At 35.3% G+C, this 22,496-nt stretch overlaps 1 protein-coding gene across 8 annotated transcripts in view; it reads left to right on the forward strand.

Moving 5' to 3' along the window:
• KCNIP4 (potassium voltage-gated channel interacting protein 4) overlaps positions 1-22,496 on the forward strand; it is a 405,894-nt gene that overhangs the window by 210,764 nt on the left and 172,634 nt on the right. The gene's annotated exons all lie outside the window — the stretch shown is intronic.

The following is a 22,496-nucleotide window of genomic DNA, read 5'->3' on the forward strand; positions in this document are numbered from 1 at the left end:
GAGGCACCTGTAAAGTGAATGTAAGCACTACGTGAGTCACCTCGAGAGCGACGTGCACATCAGTGGCTGTCTGTTGTGGATGTTAGAGTTGTGATGGTTTAATTTTGCAGGAAAAATAAACTGCTATCCTGAAAACTGCCAGTATAAACTTAGATGTTAAACAAAGATAATTATCTTAAAGTCTGAATCTCTTATTCCTGTTTGAAATCTGCAAATTTAAAGTAGTAGGGATCAAAGCAGATTTCAGGATGTTAATGGGCAAATACAGTCAAATTGCCTTAAAACTGTCTTGTAATCTAGTCAAAATTGTTTTGGAATTTATTCATGTTAACGTCATCTGTACTAGGATTGTTATAAGACCAAGATATATATTTTATAGTATTTATAAACCTGTTGAATATTTAATTTACTGTTAACATTTTAAAATGTGTTTGAGGAAGAACTACAATACTGATTCAAAATAAGCAACTTTAACATACACTCAGAGCAATCAAGTACAAGTTTTATTGCTGGATGCTTGTTTTTCTTAGATCCCCTCCTTTATTAGCAATATTTTTTTTTATAAAGTCATAAAAATGAAAAACAAGAAGCTTACTTTATCTTAAATATGTTTTTGTATGTGTAAAGGCTAGTGTAATATTGATTATTTTTACCTTATTTCTAAGAGTGCTGTTATTCTTAACCCATGAAGAGTTAGTCTAAAAAAACCTACTGATTGGAGCATGGTTGTTAATGTAATGATAGTCATTGCATCCCCGTGTTTTATTAGGTTCCAGTCTGAAATGGTCTGTTTCTCAAATATACTGACGGAATATTGTATTCTCAAATCTTCCTGTCAGCTAGCATTTGAGTACAGTGTATATACTTATGCCTGTGAAAAGAACTTTGTTGCCAGAGATTGTAGTTTCATGTATTAACATGTAAGAATATGACCAAAATTTGCTCTTATGAAAAGGTCTAAAGTAATCTTCTTTATGTAACCCTTTCAAGAAAGGGTTTCTTTTCTAGTGATTTTAAAAAGGAAGTCACTGAACTAGTTCTCTGTGTTGCTGTCTTGCACGGACTTGTTAGGTTTGGTTACAGAATCTCAAAGCTCTGCAGGAATAACAAAAATGTGTTATCAAGTGCATTTTTATAAAGAATTTATGTTTGCATTACAGTACATTATATTGAGTTTAAATGACAACAAAGAGATTCCCTTCAAATATATGAACTTCTTTTCTTTTTGCGCTGTGTGCAGTTGTAAATAGAAATGTCAATCAACTTGAGAACTGTTATGATAAAAGTTATTTCCAGCATTAGAGGCTGCAGAGGTTGGGGAAGAAAAATCCACATTTACTATTTAGGTTGTTCGTCATGTTTGGGTATGCTCTGTCAAGTTTGATTGCCACATCTAGTTGTGTTCCCTGGTAAAATACATCACTCGATTGTTGTCTGTAGTTGTTTTTTATGGCTGGAGAAGCTGATAATGGACAGACAATTCAAAACATAGTGAAGATGCTGTAAGTTGTTCTAATATTTCTGTAAGAATTAAGTTTCTTGTGCAGCTGCCTGTTTTGCCTGCCTCACTGGCCAAAAGTCTGGCAGTCTTTGTGTGTATAGAATCTTAAAGTTTCTTTTTACCTAGAGCAGGACAGGTTTCCTGCAAGCCAGCTAGAGGAAACCACAGGAAGACATATATGCCCCACTCCTCTGTGATGTTCAGCTTTTGTGAATGACATAGAAGTTCCCATGTTACATGGGAATCAAGTAATAAATATAAACAATGTGTGTTAATGGACCTTATCTTAATTTCATAGACTGATGAATTTTTTTCCCCCATAGTTCAGGGGCAGTCTAAATTTATTGCCTGTATTTTTCTTAAACTTGAGATTTAAAGGTCTGAACTGATTACAACAGGGAAAAAAACGACATATTTATGTTTTTACAGGGGAGTTGAAAAAATTGTGTTATTTTAATAAGTATCAAGGCAATTCATTTCCACTCAAGAATGAAAAGTACATGCATTGTAAAATTCATGCCAATTTCTGCCAATGTTAGAAAAGTTTTTAAGTAGAATGTTAAGAAAAAAGGGATTTTACAAGTACAGTCAGACTATTCATCTGCCTTTCCAGAAATCAGTAAGGAAGTTGATAACAGCTTTCTGAAAATGTTGGGTTTTGTAAGGACGTTTGTAGTTTTCTGGGTTTGGATGGTTAATATATCCCAGTGAAATCTTTTTGCATGTTTCACACAAATTAAGAGATTACAGCATATAAAACACATCCTGCATCTAGCTGGAAGTCAAAGTTAGTAATAATCTGTAACTCAGTGCACCCAATGCAGGATGCTATATCTGAACTCTTTAAATCATTCTGAAGCTTTGGTAGAGTTTGAGGTTTCAGAATCCTGTCATGTCCCTATCATGGCAGCAAAAGCCTGAAGATAACTTAGCATCCTTCCTACACTGGGTTGTCATGATTCTGAACTTTGTAAAATGCTTCCACGTTAGTTTATAAGAATTAGGTGTAATTGATGTAAATCAAGAGCAAAATCTCATTTTCCTGTGTTCAGTGTCATAATAACTATCATAAGTGTAATATTCTGCTTTCTTCAGACTCTTCAATACACATTATGTATAATAATAGTAATATGCAATTACTTTCATTCTTTATGAAAATAGTAAAATACTTGCAAAATAAATATTGTATACTTGCTTATACTTGTACTGCACTCAGATAACAGTATGCTTTCTGTGGTTTTGCCTGATTGCCTTCAACTGCTGAGTGATTCTGTTGCTGTAGGAGAAAATTTTTCAAATAGATGTTTTTAATATTGTATGACAGCTCTGAAAGTGATAAGTAGCAGAATAGATTTATACACTTTTGTAGGTTTGGGGTCACAGAGACTTTATCTCTCGTTAAATATTATTTTATAATGTATTGCACTCACTAAGATTGGAGTATGCTTTCTGTGGTTTTGCCTAGTTGCCTTTAATTGCTGGGTGGTTTTACTGTTGTTATAAAAGTATTTTCAAATAGATGTTTTTAATATTGTATGACAACTCCTAATGTGATAAGTAGCAGATTGCAGTAGTGGATTGCTCAGCCTTTGTCTCTAAGTTAAATATTTAACTCTTCATAAATCAGGCTATGTCCTCCTTGATAAATTTTACAGATTTTTTAAAACAGTAATTTATTAGGTGTAAAGAGTAATGTATCGATACCTAATCAGGAAAAATTGTTCCTAGACGTACCTAAATATCAATTTTAAATTATTTCTTCTTGTGTGGCAAGTTTTTCCAAAAGACATTCACAAGTAAAATGAGATACAAGAACTGAATAAGCTGTATGTATGATGTGTTACCATCTTAAGATTATGCAGTATTCAGGATGGTGATTTATAAGATTTCAGTACACTTTTGGTACTTTTCTGAAAGATTGTGATGTTCATATGTAAGGATCATATGAATTTGATGAAGATATGGAAGAAGTTTTCTATGTAAATACCTTTCTTGTATGTCAGGGTAAATTTTCTGGGTAAATTGTAGGAGATAGAGAGGTTGAAGCATCATCAGATTAACCCATTCCTAAGTTAAAATAGTTTTGTCCTAAAGTTTCTTGGGAAACCTGGATAGCTTTTCAACAGCTAAATCACTCATTAATTAAATAAACAGAAAAATAAACTTCTCTTCATCAAGGTAAGCATTCAAACCTCAAATATCATTAGGGATAAGGCTCAGAGAAGAAATCTGAATTATATGACTGATAAAAAATATTTACATAGGAATACCTTGTTTGTTGGGAAATACTCTTATAGCAGTTAGTACCTCTAACAGAAAAAAAATGGCATAAAAGTAGCCACATATATGACTGTAAAATGTGGATTCTGTGTATCTCTGTTATTAGTATCTATCTAATATCCTTGTTTAGGAGCCCTGAGAGAGGCCGTAGTAGAACTCTAGAGCTAAAATTGTAATAATTGAGCTAAATTACAGAAACACTTGATTCCTCTTAAATGTCAAAGCAGTTCTAATCCCAGTTTAATCATCCTGGCTATTAACAACTTCCTATTCATCAGATGGAAAACAGAGCAAAACCATTTACACGTAGGTGGTTGCTTGTAGTATTTACAGCTACTTTTGGCAAGGTCTGGATGTGACTGGAAACGTGGTGAAAGTTACTTGTGGTTGCTCTGAAACTGGCAACCACTGAAGCTGTTTTGTCATTCAGGCTATGATCTGCTGAGAATGTCAGCATTTCCACAGCGATGTCCCTCTTCACAGTGTTCTTCATGGATGGAAATGGAGTAGTATCACAGAATCACAGAATGGTTGGGTTGGAAGGGACCTCTGGAGACTGGGTTGTTGGAACTCTAGCCCAACCCCCATGCTAAAGCAGGCTGACCTAGAGCAAATTGCATGGAATTACATCCAGGCAGGCTTTGAATACCTCCAGTGAAGGAGATACTATAAACTCTCTGGGCAGCCTGTTCCAGTGCTCTGTCAAGTTTGTCCTCAATATTAATTTCAGAAGATTAATAATGACTATCACTGCATCCTAGAAATAGCTTGTAATAAACATAGGGGCTTTTATGACATTTTTCTTTTCTTAAGATCATTCTGGATGTCAAAGACAGTTATGCACAAAATTATGAAGTATGAAAGCAAATGTGGACCAATATGTGAAATGATTAGGCAGAGCTGACAGTATACAAAAGAAAAAGATACAATAGAAATTTTAATATTGGTACTTTCAGGCATTGCTTAGAAGTAATTTGTTCAATTAAGTCTTCATAGATTACAAGATGAATTAAAACAGCTGTTGAAACAACTACTCATACGTGGGTGAGTGATCAGTAGATAGAAATCTTTAACACAGAACTGCTGTGAACTTTTTCTTGTTTAAGTATTTAGCTCAAACAGCACTAACAAGTAATCTGTAAAAGTGGCATGTATTGTAGTTGATTTGGAAATAAGCACATGTGAGAGTCTTACCAGCTTGTGCATCCTGCATGACTGGTCAGCAGGCCACTGCTGGGCAGAATGAATAAGAGGAAAGCTATTCCTATTTTTCATACTCGAAGCTTTGATTAAATGGATACAGTTTAAAAAACAGAAATAAGTAAGAAAAGAAACTCGTTAGCTGTGGGAATTTGTAATAGGTGCCTTCAGCCCTTAGGTCCCTGCTTTAAGCATTCTGTCATCTCTGAAACATCTTCTGAAGGCTGGTCCATTCTTGCAGATAAACCTTCTAGTGTTCCCAGGTCCGTGTCCACTGAAGGGCATCTTTTCTCAACAGTTATTGTCATACTCAATGATAATGTGCATATCTAGTGCTTTTACATCCATAGAGAGTAGGTAAATATTTTAACTGAAGGGATGCCAAAGAAATGGATGAATGGAGTCCTATACTCAGTTAGCAATACAATACCTTTTGCAAACTTACTAGTTCATAATTAACCTTAAAAAAAAAAATTAGTTTCCTCTGTAAGTTTTATATATGTCATAATTCAATTGGTTATTTCCCTTTTTTCCATTTCTGTTACTCTCGCATATATAACTGTTTGAGCTACTATCATGGCCAGTCTTCGCTGACGAAGATTTGGGAAAGGTCTTTACCCTTCGAGCCTGCGCAGTGGATTTTTTTAGGTGAAACACAGTGTGTGCTGAACTGAGCCCACCCTTTAATCCTAAGGTTCAACTGCTGGGGCCGAGTGAAGCTCGGATGGTGGCAGCGAGGTCCTCAGGACGTAGGTTTGTTTAGAGTGACCTTCTCTTAGATGGATGGCCTTACAGGGCTGACGAGCTCCATCTGCCCGGGGAAGTCCCCTGACCGGGAACCGAACCCGGGCCGCAGCGGTGAGAGCACCACATCCTAACCACTAGACCACCAGGGGGCCCCTGAGCTACTATACCACAGAAGGAAAAGGAGTTTTTAGCTAAAGCTTCTCTCTTTAATGCAGGCTTATAACATTTTGGCTATCTGATGCATCTTCCTACAGAATTCCTAATTTTTTGTTATATTTTCTGGCTGATTTTCCCATCAGTCTCATTCACTCAAAATATTCCTCAGCTTCAGAATGTCAGTCTTTTTGGAACACTAAGGATATATGAATTTACATGTATAAGATACATGCACTTTGAATTCAGACTGCATTCATTTTGCTTAAATACAATGCAGAGATATTCAGCTTTGGCCCTTACTCCCTTCTGTTAACTTCCAGTCCACTTTTTCCCTCATGTCTTTCTAGTTGAAGGATACTTAACATATAACTTATATTTATCTCAATGTCTCTCTTATTAGAAAAGTGTAACTCCAAATTTTAGGAACTTTATTTTGTGTGGTTTCAAGCTGGTGCATCCCTAACATCACAGTTCACATGTATCATTGTACTCTGTAGTTTGATTGGATCCCTCTGAAGACCCTCACTAGGCTTCAGTATGTCCTTGCATTGTTGTGATTATGAGCTTTGCATTATTTTTAACTTATTCTGCTTGATGCTTTACCTGTTCTCTGAGCAATATGCTGTGTTCTGCACTCCTCTGTAACATTCCATGGTCTGATTCAGGTAGACTTGTGAGTCTAACATCACAATAATCACATGAAAAGTGACTTATTTCCATGTATTTTACCACCTTGTGGTCTCACTTACAGAGTAACACAGATTAGTTGAATTTTTCTGGATTTTTTTCATTTTCTTGATGCTTAAGCGTTTTAGTCCTATATGTTCTTATATCAAAGGCAAGAGATTAAGCAGCATAACTGAAAGTGTGCTACTTGGCCTTATTATTTAGAATTATAGTTTGTTTTCTCACACTGCCCTGTGACCTCTTCCGGAATTATTTGCCAAAATTTATTTATATAAAATTAGAAATTATTGTATACCTTCTTAAGGCTATATCCTTCTTAAGGATCATGTATTTTAGCTATTGCTATTTTTTTTAATTTTTTTTAATAGGAGAGTTCTTCCTTTAGTTATCTGATCTCTTTCTCTGGTGATTAATTGTTCAGTACCTGGTAGAAACTTCAGTCCATCCAGACTGAGTGCTGCCTAAATCTAATGAGGCAGATGATTTAATCTGGTAGAACATCTCTGTTTTTCCTTTCTGCAGTAATTTTCCCCAGTGGTTTCCCCTAGTGGTTTCCCCCTAGAAGCAATATCTGATTGTAGTTTCCAATCTTCATTTCTGATAGCCCATACTGTCATTTTATGATAACACTAGAGAGGCAATAATATGTATGGTTCTCCAGGCACGTTTTATTTTTTGGATCAGTAGTCAAAAAATATTCTTCTGCCAACAGACAAAACTTCCAAAGTGGGCTACAATACAGCAAATATTTTCTTATTGTTGATGATGTGAGATAATGAAAGAAAAGGATTTTAGGTCAGGTGAATACACGTTTATTGATGAGATATTTATTTTCCAGTATCAAAGTTATTGGAGGAAATACTGTGTACTTTTACGTAGAAGAAGCACAACTATAAATTTAACACTCATTACTAACAACAAATTCTAATGCAGAAAACTCCAAAAAAATAAAGTCATATATCTGAAGCAGAAGAGAAAAAGGGTTACCAGAGAAGTGAGTGGTTTAGGACATTAAGGAAGATATCTTTGTTGGACATAAGCATTATGATGTTATGATAATACATAACACTTGCCAAATGTTGTAGATACATCAGAACAGACTCTTGTACTCCAGGGTCTACCCCTACATAGGGAAGGTTTGATAGAGAGATATCCACATAGACCCGATTCATCTTTTCTCTTTACCTGTTCTTTGGGTATCCAATTTACATAAGTAATTGTAAACAATACCTATACTTTTTAATGCTTCAAGTCATACATTAATGTTGTGCCTATATTACAGTATTGTCAAACCCTATTGCTGCCAAGGTTAGCATTTTCTTGAAAAACAGTCTGAATCCCCTAATGTATTGTGAGGACACATTAAAACAAACATCCTACTTTACAAATATTTCAAAGCTAATGTAATACATTTCAAGGTTAATTGACACTATTATCTACATTTAGAAAACTTTATGCCCCCTCTTTTATTAAAGATAATTATACAAGTATGTGTGTTTATCTGCTATATGCATGAGAAGTATTGGAGTAGTTTTATCCAAAACTTCCTTTAATACCTTGACAAGGTTAGACTGCATGTCATGTCAGCGAGGCCCAGAAATGAACTATTCTTCATTCTCACCCTGCTTTCTAATGTCTTTTCAGATGATCAGACAGTAATCTTGCTGCTCACATGATATTTGTTGTTTATCAGACCCATTTTGTTGGAAAATACCTGCTTGAGGATTTCAAATGCCACCTACGATTTGACTTATTCTTTTGGTAGTAGAAGCTCGTACTTAATTAGCGTTTTTCTAATTGTATCTACCAAGGGATGTGGTGGCTGTAGGTCACCAGAAAAGAGTTTCTGCTGGTGGAAAAAATCATATACATACAGCCACTTCTTGCCTATGTCTGAGGAACTTTCAGTAACAACAGAACCAAGACACAGTCTACTTAAGTTTCTCTGATGGTGACAGCCCATGCTTAACTGTTGCACGTAAAAAGCAGGCAGACATTTATCTTTTAGTGCCTGTAGAGTGAACCTGATATTTCTGGAAAGCCCAAATTTCTGTAGATAACCCATAATACTCAAGTGCAGTGCGTATTATATCCCTTGGAGAATAAAACCATATTCTCCTCTATGGGAGGCTGTAGTCTGTGCACTTGGAAATTAATCTATCATCTAAGTAAAGTCCTTGACTATTTTTTTCATTAGAAAAACTTTTTTTTTCACACTGAATAAAATTTTATTTAGCCTTAGGATATAGATGTTACATTTTTAAATTATAGTGACATGCCATCTGAGTTACCTCCTTTGAAATATGAGATTTAAATTTGTATTTGCAGGACAGTAAGAGTACCTGTACCTTCAAATATCAAGTTTGCCACTGAACACCTAACAAGATCCCAAGGATAGGAGGTGCATCAGAGGTCTGCCTAGCTTCAGTTGTAACTTGCAGCTGGTGATAAAAGGAATTGTACACTGTTGAGTTTTATACATTTTTAATACATACAGAAATTAATATGTTAATGCTGTATATTTTATTAAACATCAATATAAATTGCCTTAATTTCTTTCTTAGTCATCATCACAATTCACATTCCGGCTGATTTTAGGGCTGGATAAGTAATTTGAGATGAATCAGGTTAACAAAATAGGAGTACTTGTTTTCAGAACTAAAGAGGTCTAACTGAAGGCAGAATAGGGTGCTGAAATTGTCGTTTAGCAAGTTGACAGTTGAGATGACAAAATGTAGTGCATTTGCTCACAATCAAAATTACTTTAACACTTCAGCAATAATAAGACAGGAGGGTATTCACAATCAGCTCAGATGCTGACCCATTCAATGAGAACATGACTCACCTCACCTTTGAGTTATCAATCTGTTAAAAGTTATATTTTAAATACTACTTATTTTTCTATTTGCTTCCGTACCATTCTCTTACAGGACTATTGTAACAAGCTCACTTTCTGAGCACAAGAATTTTTTGACTGAGTCAAAAATTAATAGACACAAAACATTCCTATTTAAAATCTCACTGTAAAAACACAAACTAAAGATTCATCACAGCAATCTTTTGACAAGCTGGCCCAGCATTTAATTGCTTTCAATGCCAGAAAAGTATCTGGTTTAGGCTTTTGTTGCTGTTTAGACTAAGAGCTACCTATCTAACACCTTTGCCTATTCTTTGCTAGATTTAACATACTACGTAGCATCTGATATCTCTAATCTTTGTAGATTAATTTTTAATCTGTGTTTACAAACTTCACTGCTTTCTCTCAGAAACTAAGTAAAACTACTTTAGCACTTACACCATTTATTTTCCAGATTCAAAACAAGTTTTGTGGTTTTTTTCTGAACCTTTTTCAGTTTTTAATAAACTTCTTAGGGGATTAGTATTCAAAACTGGTCTCAAACAGATCAGAAATAAAGAATAATATCCCCACCTTGCCCATATTTGATAATTTAACATTTATACAGCTGAGCAATAATTACTTCGTCGTATATTTTCATGTAAAACAGAGATATTCACATTAATGATTCTACACAGAAATAAAGACAAGGGTGAATTCCTTTCTTTTTTGTTAGAGAAACTCATTAGAAAATATTTGGTAATTTTATTTATTCATTTGAAATAACCATATTATGTGACCTTCTGTTGTGACGCCCGATATGGATTAGTACAAGTGTACCACCTCCTGTGATTTGATTCATCTTAAATTAGCTTACCATAAAAAAAGAAATAACATGGATTAGGAGTGCTGCTTCTGATCTGTTCCATTTGTTTCTGGGTTATCAAACTAACTTATAGAAAAAATTACCTGCAGTTACTTATCTTTGTGAATATAGGTGAGTATAAAGATGTATTTTTTTTCATTTTTGGAAGATCCCCATTCCTCCCATTTTTATCTTTTTTGTTCCTTCTTAAAGATGCAGTAGTCTGGGGATTTTCCTTCTGATCATAAACCTGCAGTATCACAACTCTTAATTTATAGAGAGATATTCTTGCAGTCAGGAAAAATGATAAAATGTAACTTTTCATTCACAGGTTTTTTTTATTTTTTAAAGTTCTGTAGTGATTGAAGTGATGAAGTACCAAATTCAATATTGATATATTTTCTATATTCAATAACATTTTTAGAGAACACTTTGTTATGTGGATGCAAAGAATAAGTAAGTATAGGACTGTAGTTCCAAGTACCACGTTGAACATCTCTCAGTATCACTACTTGGATTAAAGCAGATTTCTTTGTTTTTTGGGGGGAAGAGAGGGCTTTTTTATTATATTTGAAGAACCATAACAAAACTGCAATTTTTTTTGTTACCGTGGTATTAAATGTTTTCCGTTGTTTAAAATATGATGGTCTCAGTAACCAAATACATGCTTATTTAGATCCAATTGAAGCTGATTACAGTCTTGACCTCAGCCTGTTTCTTGGAAGTGAGCCGTAATTGGCAAGTGATTCAAAACCTTGAGCACTGCCCTTGCAGGGAAAATGCAAGGTGAAAAACATCCCCACTCATCCATCAGAGAGCTTGTCAGTATCAGGTCTTTTCTCAAATAATCACTGAAGGAAATTATTACCTCTCTACAAGTCAACCACCAGTTCAGCCTGACCTGGTTTGGACTCATCTATTTTTCAGCAGCAGACGTGGCTGTGAGTGGCTGTCCTAGTGAATGGCAAAATTCAACAGGTAGTGAATCAATCTCATCTGTAGCTGTGTTTTGTGGTGCCATAATCTTAAGGACAGATCACTGTTATTGAGTCCTTGTGCTCATGGAAGAAATACATCTTTTCTAGTCTTGTGACATCTTGCTTTAAGGGAAGTGTGTGCAGTAGTGCCACAGAAATGAAAGAGTATGCTTTGATATTCCTCCATGCTGTGATCTGTTGGGAGTTAAATCCTCATTATACACACAAACATCTTCAGCATGTATAGAAATGCTGAAATTTTCCTGGCTTGAGAGAAGCTGAGAGTGTTCCTCTCTAATTGAAAAAGGCCTTATAGAATCATAGAATGTTAAGGGTTGGAAGAGACCTTAAAGATCATCTAGTTCCAACCCCTCCTGCAATGGACAGGGACACCTTCCACTACACCAGGTTGTTTAAGGCCTTATCCCTCCTGACTCTGAACACTGCTGGGGTTGCGGCATCCACAGTCTCCCTGGGTAACCTGTTCCGGTGTCTCACCACTCTCACAGTAAAGAATTTCTTCTTAATATCCAGCCTAACTTTCTCGTCTTTCAATTTATACCCATTACTCCTTGTTCTTTCACTACAGTCCCTTACCAACAGTCTCTCTTTGGCTTCCCTGTAGGCCCCCTTCAGATACTGGAAGGTTGCTGGGAGAACTCCACACAACCTTCTCTTCTCCAAGCTGAACAGACCCATCTCTCTCAGCCTGTCTTTGTAAGAGAGGTGCTTCAGTCCTCTTACCAACTTTGTGGCCCTCCTCTGGACTTCTCCAACAGTTCCATATCCTTCTTATGCTGGGAGCACCAGAACTTTATGCCTTCATAAAGATTGTACCATTATGCATCACTTAACACTGATAATGCAAAAGTCCATTCCACTCTTGTCCACTTTACTTGTAGCACTCAAGAGTAAAACCTTTTTCTGTTTATTTTTTCCTCATACTCTTATGGCATTTTGGGCTCATGACTACTAATGACTTCAGAGCCACTCTACATCCATCTGTAACTTTCATTTAAATTTCGGATTAACACCACACTTGCACTTGCATTCAGGAGTCAACTCCTCTGAATTTCCATTTTGATGCCTCTATGACAGTCACTGGTGTCAAGAGCAACAGAAAAGGGATATGTTAATAATATACAGTAAACAAACACAGCAGATCTCTTATATACAAATATATATTTCTTTTATTATTTTACTATTAAAAGTCAGTTTCCTTGGGAAATTGAAGGCATCCACGGAGGGAAGATTGGTTGCTTTCACCTTTGGCAACCAGCTTTCATGTCTCTGGGTGGGAATAATGTCAGACTCTTGGAAAATTGATATCTGTGCCCTTGGGTGTATGTGATTATTATTTCTTTTTCTTCTCCACAGCGTCCCTCTTGAGCCTAAAGAGGACCAATATTTTATTTTTATTATTTATTTTTATTAACTAATCATTACAAGTCCATTTCTTGAGGAATTAACTGGTTTTAATATATGAACTTCTTTTCTCACATATATTTTAATATAAATTTGGGAAATGTATTGCAATGTAAATTTAGGAAGTATCTTCAGTTTATGATGTGTCTTATCATTTGAGTCTTCTATGTCTCACCTTCACCAGTGTCCTGGTAGTATGACCCAGATGGAAACAGTTAAGAGTTTCCCAGTGAAGGGCAGAAGGAGCTCTCTATACTATTATTAGTACAATATTAGTAAGTAAGATTGCTTCATTACTATTACTAGTAAGATTGTTTCCTGAACTTTCCTACAGCTGGAGTCCGTCTTTCATGGGACAGCTTTCAAATGCTGAAAGATCCTTAAGCATCTAGGGGTATGAAAGTCATCATAGCTTAATTATTTTATAGAATCACTAGGGTTAGAAAAGACTTCCAAGATCATCGAGTCCAGTCTTTGACCATACACCACTATATGAACTATAGTACCAAGTGCCATGTTCAGTCATTTCTTGGACACATCCAGGGATGGTGACTCCACCATTTCCCTGTGCAGCCCATTCCAATCCTTGACAGCCCTTTCAGTGAAGAAATTCTGCCTTATGGGGTTGTTGTACTGCAGCATATTCTAAGGTCTGTACCCTGCAGTGAATTTGTGTTCTGTCTATCACTTCAAAGAGGAAGGAAGGTTATTTAGCAGCAAATGGAAGGTACAAGTAAGGAAGTAAAAAGTTTTTGTTCCTGAAACATCTGAAGGTGTAATTGAGATTCAGTAAGAAATCTTCTGAAGTGTAACAGGCAGATGGGTTTAGGGACACAGCTTGCTAAATCACTGTCCAGTATTAATCCATTAGCCTATGGCTGTCTGCTTGATGTGGCAAAGACATTAACAATATAGATAGTGACATCCATAATCCATTTGGGAAAACTTTTATCTACATCCCAAATAGTTACATTTGCTACAATGGATTTGTATACTTACTGCTCAGAGCAACTAAGTAACTTGGAGACGAGATATGCCTTTGCAAATTCCATTCTCCTCTGAGCTTTTTTTGTAGTTTATCATCTACTGCAATTTACAGATTTTTTTGTTTAGATCTATGGGCATTGATGTTTTTCCTGTGCTTTCCTTTGAGATCCTAGCTCTATAGCTTAAGTCTTGATGGTTTTTACCTTACATCACATCTGTACTGGGTACCCAGTTTAAACAACACTTCTGTAACCTGACTTAACAATTTTTAAATCCCACTGTCACTCACATTGGCTACAGCCTCACATTGACTACAGTCTTTTGCAACACCAGATGTGGTTCAAGCACAAATCATTCTCTAATACAGGGTTTAATTTGTTCTATTCTGAGATGATCTCAGATGATTTTGTCTGCTGTACCTTTGCAGTCACAGTCACATGCATATGTGGGCATCTTAGAGAGGTATAATGGCCTTTTTTGTTGATTCACCTTATGTTTACCTATAATGTTTACTTGGGGCAACGATTGCCAAGAATCTGGCAATAATTGCTTAGTCACAGGAATACAGCCCATAGTTCATCATCCAGGAGCAAATGTCTGTAGAATGCACACTGGTGTTGGAGCTCATAGGTGGAACAGGTTTTCTTTCCACGTACTGCTTATCAGAATTGATTGGAGAAAACATAACTTTCAAGCTATTCTAAGCAAGTATTAGGAAAGAGAGACTTTGAATGCAGTTGGGCTTTCGGTGAACAAAACAATTATACTCAAAATTAATAGATATTTGGGTCACTCCAAAGGACAATCTTGGCTGGGAGCCTGTGGTGAACGGACCTCAGAGAAGAAATGTATGCTAGTTTTACTAATTCTCCAGGCTCATCTTAAGTGTTGGTGTTATATTTGCTGTCTTCTATTTGTCTGGCATAAGAAATATGCTATAGACAGTATAGACTTTGTAATCTTGTACTGGAGTTCCTGGGACATCATCAGCTAAAGGAATATAATCCTGCTTGCTATAACTTACTACAACTCATTCGTTTTCTTGTTATAGTACCTTTTTTACTGATGTTTCATCTGAATTCAGACTGTGCCTTCCTTGAATATGCAATCTCTATCTCATCATGAAGTAGCTGCTTCAGTATAGGATATTTTTTAGCATCTGTTCTGAATTATTGTAACTATTTATAATAAAGTTCTCTTTAAAATGTGCTATGTGTCCTCCTTTGTCAGTACAAAGCAACAGTAGAGGTAATACCAGGAAAGCATGTTGCTGGTGTGACAAACCAAAAGTGGAGATGAAACAAGGCCATCCATGCCGTGGGGTCTCCCATGAGGTCTCTACATTCCCTTTCTCAGAAGTGCCCTCTATCGTCCAGCAACAATGCTGCAAATACCAGAATCAGTTCATTTACGTGTGGCTAGCAGGTATCTTTTACTCCCTTCTCTGGGCTGGATCGTCTTTAGTTATATTGTTGGACAGTATTTTAAAACAGCAGCAGTAGTGTTATTTGTTGTCAGTATTTACATTGGGATTAATTATTTTTTGTTGGAACAGCTCAGAACTGTTCTCCAAAGCAGAATCTGAGAGGAATTTATAACTGCCCACACTTATTCGAAGTGTAAAAATGTATGCAGTTCTCATGTTGGCTTTTTGGAGTCTTTAGTAGATCACCTGGGACAGTGGGACTACAGCAGCTGCTGTAGTCCATTATTTCTGATAGGAAGCATTTTCTTTATAACAGGAAAAAATACTGGTAGGTTTGTCCCATAGGAATTTGTATCAGCAAAATCTGACATTATGACTTCCCAACAAATTGTTAGGCACTGTTACAGGATATTCTGCTCTCTTGCATGTAACAGTCATACGCTGGAAACTCTTTGGAAAACTTCTTCCTTTTTTTTATCTGATTACAACCCTTTAGCTAGTTAGCCACCTTCTTTAAAGGCAAGGTTTTGAATTAAACAAGTTAATAAAGCCAAACGAGATCCTTGGAAGATGATATATGGAATAGGGTGGTCTTCGGAGCAGCAGATATCCAGCAGCTCTGACTTAGTACTATCAATAAAAAAAATAAAGCCTGGACTTCCCCTAGAATTTCATAGCTCTAAGCAATCTTTCTGACAAGCAAATACATCTCCACTGTTGTTCTATTACTGGCAGTTCTATTTCAGGAAGAAGGAATGTATATTGAAAATATGAAAAGACTACCAAAAATTAAGCAAAAACTAGGTATAACTTTGGACTTTGTAGTGTATCTTCGGAATTCAGCATTCTAATTGAAATCCTAACACATGTGACTGTTTTTTAAAGCTAAGAAGTTTTCATAGATTTCATAGTAAATTTTGACTTACTGCAAAAAGTACTTATAGGGGCTCCACTGTGTGAAGCAGCACTTTAATTCCAATATATCTATATAGAAGTAATTGCTCAGTCATTGCAAAAAAAAAAAAGGAGAGCTTTTTCCTGGTATGCTTTGCAAGGGATATATAATGAATGATAAAGCGATTGCTTTATAAAGGCATTTCCTTTAGAGCCTAACATGTAATTATCCATTACAGAAATTGAAGTGCAGTTCTGGACTGCATATGTCAGTCTTCCTCTGTTACCCAACAATCACAATTGGTTTTTAATTGCTAATTTTCTCCTGTCTTCTCTTGGAAAAACCATTGTATTTCTTTTCTCATCATCATTTGATCTTTTTTCTACCTTAAAGCACAGATGCATTTTTCAGCAGTTTGATCTATCTGATAATTAGCACTTTCTCATTTATACAGCTTTATGAAGATTCAACAAGCTTGTACAGCAAAACTGGTTGTAACTTGTCTCTTATTTTCATGGTCATTGTAACTGAAAAGACATCTCTGGCTTTCTAGTCAGTTTTTTCAGTTACATATATCATGCAGATTGACTTCTTCCAAAAGTGATGTCTAAAGTGCAGCACAACTTGAGTTCTAAATAATAGTTTTATTAGTACCTTCATATAAAAATTTATATTTTGGACTTTTTGTATGTAATTAAAACGAGCATAGCATTTTTTCTCCTTTCTTTAGTGTTTCTGTTGTATTCACGGCTGGGCTTCGCAAATGAAGATTTGGGGAGGGCTCTACCCACGTTTGTTACAAGCGCGCTGGTGGCTAAAAAGGCCAATACGAGACAGGCACATCTGGTAGCCTTGTCTCCTCGAATGGTTTCTGTTGTAGGCTGCAGGAAATGTTGCTGTGTTCTCAGGAGCATTAATAGCACTGTTCTGAAGTTGGGAATTCCTTCGGTATTTGTTATTATCAGCATGGACTTACTTCACATATCTGGAGAGGACAGTACGGAGAGAGAAAAGTAAGAAACTGGGAAGCAGAAAAGCAGACATTTCAGTCTTTAATTTTCTGCAAGGCAGTGCATGTTTTCTAAGTAAAAAGCGAAGTTACGCAAAGTCCTTTGGTGAATTTCGCCTGATACTCAGTATATCTTAGGTTTAATTCCCCACTGTGCCTTAATAGTGACTCCAAGTTTAAAACTAAAGTCACTATTAAAACCTTAAAACTAAAGTTCCAGATTGCATCTGAAAGGAGAAAAGCATGTGATTTAACATGACAGCATGATATACTGGAATGTCAAAATGCATACTGGGGAAAATCGTATTTTGGTAAGCACAAGTGTTTGTACCTGTCTTGTCAGAACAGAAGGACGGTAGACAGAAGAGACCTGATGATATAAAAGAAATTTCAGATAACATTCCCACAGTTTAAATGCATATATGCTAATTCTTCATACATCTTTCAACACTGAAAGATTTCTAGGTATTATACATAATATTTTCCTTTGTTAATCTTAAACATATAGTACTGATTTATAGACAAACATATATTTCAGTGCAAATAAAAGAAAAATTTCTGCTTATGATGCTTCTGAGAAACCTTTTTTTATAAAGCCATTCAAGATGGACTTGTGGAAAAAAGTGATGTTCCAAATATTATAGATGTTTTGTAGTTGTTTGGTAGGAGTTACATATTACTGGCTGTTAAAGCTGTTCAATAATGTATTTGTCAAATTGAGATCTTCATACATTGACTCCTAATGTTTAAGATGTGTGTTTACTATTGGACACTATTGGAGTGTCTGCATTTGCTAAATGAAAGACAGAGTAAAGCTTGATTATAGTTCACATCAGTTTGAGATTTTGTTTTTTATTCCAGAAATAATACAGGTTACTGTTTTGGAGCTGTAGTCTGCAGCAGGAACTATTCTACTGAGTCTGGAAAAAATACTAAATCTCAAGGGCCACTGAGTCATATAAAGAAAAACCTGTATCATTCGTTGCTGGTATGCTGTTCTCTGTGGATCTTTTATGTGGGATATTTTACTCAGTAATTCAGAAAGTGCAGTGTAAGGCTTAACTCAGTGCATCTTTCATATGGGTTTGGATAAAGCTGAAGGAAATTGTTACTTAAAATTGGAAACATGCAAAGAAATTGAAGGCGTTTCTTTTATTTGAAGGAAGTTGCTGGTTTGGAAAGGATTGTCAACATTCACATGGAGGGAAAAGGAGGAAAGGAAAAGGTGACTAATGGAACACAATGCTTGTGCCCTTTTCAATTAAAAAGTTATAAATTTTAGAAAGAATGAGCAAGACTTAATAATGCCTTGCTGACAGGCTATCTACTTCACTATTTTCAGGTAGTTTAGCAGGGAGATCTATATGTGTATGTACTTAGATGGTCCCAACAAAAGCAACCCATATTGTTTTCAAGCATTTTTCAAGAACACCAAATATTACTTCAGAAGGTGAGACTCTATCATGTTTTTTATCTTTTCATGAGGTTTTTCTAATTTAGATTAGTTTTTGAAGAAAAGCTGTCCAAAGGTCAATTTTATTTTTTTTAATAATTTGACTATTATTAAAATCTATGTTTGGTAATCCAAATATGGGACCTGCAGTAAAATGCAGTAACAGAATGCATAACTATTTGTTGTTAGGTTTTGTTGTTTTTAATTTAGAGGATTTTAGTATGGAATTCAAGATTTTAACTTGGTGGTAAAGTCAACTTTATGTAATATTGCATAATGGGTGCAGCAGAAAACAAAGAAAACACAGGCAGGCATTGAAGGAAAAACATACGCTATTCAAATGCTTGCATAGGTTAATAACTAAGGCTTTAAAAGAATATCTTAACAATAAATGGTTTACAACTCAGTTTATTAAAACATAGATGTTTTACTTTATCTGATTTTCTCTTTTTATTAAAAAGTGTGTGAAATCCTGCATGTATGTTTTTGCCTCTGTTTAAGGTTAGCAATAGATAAGACATGTTCCACATGACTTATTTAGGTTTAATTTGGTGGGTTTTTTCTGTGGTGTACCAATTTTCTGATACACAATTTTCCGATACACAATTTTCCGATACACAATTTTCCATTAAAGGTTTTAACACTATCCCCTCTTATTTTAATGTTGAATTCACTTCACAGAGACAATACCAAATACATATGTATGTGTTATATATAAACCACAGCATTTGATATGTAGTATCTAGAATCCAATGGCAGGAATGAACATTCAGCTCTGCACATCCAGTTTTGGATTCGAGCCAAATGTTGATTATCTGTTAATTAAAAAAACCTGAACCTGAGTATCACATGTCACATGAAAAGGGCTATTTTTAGGTTCAGAGTCAGTCAACATTAAGGTAGAATTAAAATTTGAGAGAAGAGCTGATAGAAAGCTGAACTGGAAGAATATGTTTAGTTGTACAAGATTGAGATTCTGCCATTTATAGAGAGCATTTTTTTACTAGATTTTAATTTTTGTATTCTTTTACCTTTACCCATAACAGAATCAAATGAAGTATCTAGTAGGGTAGATGACTCAGAAAAATGTAGCCAAATATACAATTCTGTGCTGGACAAACTTTTCACAAATTGGATGGATGGGTCAGATTTCCTTTTGCTCCTTTGAAAACTGAGTCTGGATCTCACCCAATTTCCCTTTAGACCAACAGACTGATAACAATTTTCTTTCCCTTTTGTGATAATTGTGAAAGTGATGATTATCACTCTGTTGTAAGCTGGTTTTCACCAACAAAATGAAAAGTGTTTAACTGGGAAAACCATATTTTATACCAGCTTATCTGAAATACAGTCTAAATTTTCTAGGTTGAATAACAAATTGAAAGCTGTGCAAGAAAAACATTTTCTAGGAGATTAGACTGAAATAATGTTTCCTCCTTCTCTTTGACAGCAATAACTAAAAATTAGTAATCAGAAAAATAAAGAGGAGAAAACGCTTGATTTTTCAGAAATCAGTATCTTAACTCACTGATAGCTCTTGTCTCATCTACCCCTGAAAGTCAGTCTACCTTTGAGCATGGACTTTTCTTCAGGATGTATTTTCTCTAAAAGAACTTTAAGATTACTAAATGCCTTGTAAATGATAGAGTACTGTGGACCGTATAATGATTTTGCGCTAGAGAGATGCTGTGTATCTGTTTTACTTGTTTGGTCTACGTCAAGAATTTCAGGTAGCTTCCAAAGGAAAAGAAAGCAAAACAAATAAAACATCCTGAGCCATGAAGTTTCAGCACCAGTCCAGGTAATATTGCCCAATTGGCAGGAAAAGGACAGTCTGTCAAGCTGTTACGTTTTGTGACCAGCCATCTGTTTAAATCTTTTTCACATCCTGTGGTTATATTAATTTCATAGTTGATTTTAAAATATGTTAACAAAATTTTGCTGACCTAATGTGCATTAGAGTAAATGAATAGATGAATCCATATTGTTCTAGGCTAGGAAGGTTTTACAACTGTGTCCTTGACCCATAGCATATTTAACAGTGATTAATTAGGCAGATCTATTAGCCAGAGAATCTCTTTACAGAAAATCCATGGAACTGAAATGATCAGCCTCTGCAGCTGTGTACCTAATAACTTTTTAGTGTATCTGGGTCAAATTCTAAAGAATAATTAGGTTATATCTGCATCATTGTCAACAATTTATTTTTATGCACAATATTTTATCAGGCATCATGTCATTCAGACTTCGTCTGAGCCAAAGTTTCTCAAAGTTGAAGAAAATTTGCTTCTGGTGGACTTTACCTGGTCATTAGAATTAGAATGTTCAGAGGTTTTATCTGCTTTTAGAAATGTGGTTATAACTGTAAGCCTAATTTTAAGCTAGTGTAGTTAAATTCGAAAACAATTTTATTTCTGGTGGCTATATTAATAAATAATAAATAAATAACATTGCCTTCCCAGCTGTTGACCTGGTACATGCACAGAGACCACATGTCTTTCTGTGGGCAACAGCTGTAAGAAGCTTATGAGTCAAGAAAACAAGAAAGTGCAAAATTCTTTATGAACATCTGACTGCTACCTTAAAACAAATATTTGAAGTGTGCTTGCTGACTGTCAGGAAGAAGAGAAAATATGCATGCATTCATGACTCTGGCTTGCTTCTGCTTTATCTGAAGCATTTGTACAGCTTGCTTTCCCTGAAGGGAATTTATCCCTGAAAGTGTCTGTATCCTGGGACAAAACTGAAAATAGAACAATGTGATTTGTTTTCTCATTTCTCACTTCATACTTGAAATTTTAGCTGTGACATCTGTATAGAAAACTGCCTTTCCTCAATTAGCTCCAAGGAAGTTACTATTTCTACTCTTTTGAAAAGAGGCTTACTTGACTTTTTCAGATATTATCAATTTTTTCTGCTTTGTTCTCTTAAAGTCATCTCTCTGTTCTGTAACATCTACTCATATTGCACTACTTCTGTTGTTCCATTCTCCAAACTTTAAAATTGCCTATGTGTTTTCAAATTCTAGTATTTTCACACCAAGCATTTTCTTTAGTTCAAAGAGGTAAGTGTTCAAACTTCTAAATTCTGTTTGTTATATGTAGCTGGATATACCATTGGTCTTATTTCTTGTATTCACATTATTTATATTCACCTGTAGCCTTTAGACTTACTAGCCTTAGTGCAGGAAATTTTTCATTTCACACAGTCCCTCCACCCACAATAGTTTGTGTCACTTGGGCTTTCATTTGTCAAAATTGCCTTACAGTTGGCAAAGATAGACTTTTGCTTAAAGCATGTTAGATGTTGCAAACACTATCCTAGTGGCAAATATAGATAAATAAAATTAGCTAGCTAAGTGGCTGAACTCCAGTAGATGAACTATTGTTAATCAATCAAAATTGTTTGCTACTAGGGGATTTTTCAATAGGGTCTAAATCAAGGATATTGCTCCATTTATTCTGACCTTGATCTCTGCTTTGTTTTAATTTTCGTTTCCTGGACATTAGTTACAAGTTAACATTCATTGGTCCTTCTCTGTACTATTAAAGAATTCATTTAATTCTGGTGGAGTTTAGATAAAACATCCCATTTATCTACTGATAAGTCAAAAACACGTGTACTCTCTACTGAAGTGTGTGTAGACACCAGTGTATATCTGAGTGCTTTGAAACCCCTCTAAATTGTAATCACAAGATTCAAATGTGACACCATAATGTCCAGCATATAATAATTGCAAAGTCCTTATGGGATTTTATGGTATTCTTTTATTTTGCAGTTCAAGCTCCAAGAAGCTTAAACTTTCTGAGCTTCCATTCCCTTTTCATGCACTTGTGTAATTGTTAATGCTTTAAAAACAAAAAGGAAGTGCTGTTTTAATAGTATTGATTAGTGATTGATTTGTGACTTGTTTGTACAATATCAGTTGAAATTAGATTTCAATATTCTTGCTGAAATTATTCATAGTTATTTATGGAATTTCTCGTGGATGAGGAAGCCAAAGATTTTTAAATTATATCAGACATTGTTAGTCTGTCTCCTCCTTTCAAGGA

This window comes from Pseudopipra pipra, chromosome 4 (genome assembly GCF_036250125.1).
Source record: "Pseudopipra pipra isolate bDixPip1 chromosome 4, bDixPip1.hap1, whole genome shotgun sequence".
Lineage (NCBI taxonomy): Eukaryota > Metazoa > Chordata > Aves > Passeriformes > Pipridae > Pseudopipra > Pseudopipra pipra.